Raw genomic sequence first — 1174 nt, 5'->3', positions numbered from 1 at the left:
TAAATGAACTTTCCGTGTTTGTTTGTATTTGACAAACTCTACGGGGAAAGATATCCAGATTTCATTTACTTTAATTCAGGTTCTTCTGTGTGGTCTTGCAGCTGAATGAATGCAGATCCTCTGCACAGAATGCTGCATTAATATTGAAAATAAATGTATGGTGTAGATCTAAGCAGGCTGGGGACTAAAGAAACTTTCGAATTTCAAAAATATAATAAAAAAGAATCTCCTACATGAGATATAATAAGGATGAAATAACGCGGGCTATGGCTGTCACCAATCTTCTATCGTTTTCTGTAAATTAAATAAAGACTGATAACATAAACCGCTGAGTTTAAAGAGATAACGTATACATTTGAGTAAATACCGTGCAGTATCCTTATTTAATTCTCAGATTATATGCCTGTTTTTTCTGCCAAATGGAATGCCTAACAGAGCTACATTTGGTGTTACTTGAATATCTCTCTGTTCTTGCCCTGTTCTCCTTCAGTTCTCCAATTATAATTTATATTTTCCTGTTCATCCTTTCCTTTTTATTTTTTCAACCACATTTTTGCATACAGTTATCTAAAAAAAAAATCTATCTTCATAAGATAAGTTTCCTCCTCACTCTTCCAAACCTTTTGTACTCTGACACTGTTTTTTACCTGTCCTTCTTACCTTTCTCATCTTCCTTTGCACCTGCTCTTTCTCACCTTTCCGTCTCCTTATCGCATGCTGATGAGCGACACTGATGGCGCTTTTACCACAACCCTTGCCCCAACATCGTGTCCGTTTATTTGTGTGTTTTGTTCTTAAGGTCTTACGATTAGAGGCTTTCACTAAAAGTACAGATAAAGAAGTTTTTTTTAAGCCAACAGTTAGTTATTTTTTTGTTTTTGTTTTCACCAACAACGTTCTTACACCAAACAAAACAAATGCCTCATCCTCTCTCGTCCGAATCACACGCAGCAAAGTCTCCTAAAACCTCGAGTACTTCCGAACATGCCCAACGATGTCCTCCGCGTTAATTCGTCAGGAATGAGCGTCGATCGAAGTTATTCTGACACACGGCCGAGCTTTCTCTCCCCGAGGCTTGGGAGCGCCGGAAGATGTTCACTCATCGCCGTCGGGAGCACAACTGGAGGCTTGGAGTTGGCGTGCGAGGTCGTCGTTCTGGCGGGCCTACCTGGGC

The 1174-nt window shown here is 39.9% G+C and overlaps 1 protein-coding gene across 1 annotated transcript in view; it reads right to left on the bottom strand.

Annotated features, from left to right (window-relative positions):
- LOC119592679 overlaps nt 1-1128 on the bottom strand; it is an 83398-nt gene extending 82270 nt beyond the window's left edge. Inside the window, exon 1 of the mRNA XM_037941594.1 lies at nt 696-1128. The gene's annotated coding sequence lies outside the window, so the exon portion shown is untranslated. The remainder of the gene's footprint in view (nt 1-695) is intronic.
- Between the last annotated feature and the right edge of the window lie 46 nt (nt 1129-1174).

This window comes from Penaeus monodon, chromosome 30, assembly GCF_015228065.2.
Source record: "Penaeus monodon isolate SGIC_2016 chromosome 30, NSTDA_Pmon_1, whole genome shotgun sequence".
Lineage (NCBI taxonomy): Eukaryota > Metazoa > Arthropoda > Malacostraca > Decapoda > Penaeidae > Penaeus > Penaeus monodon.
This window is presented reverse-complemented; position numbering and strand designations above follow the sequence as displayed.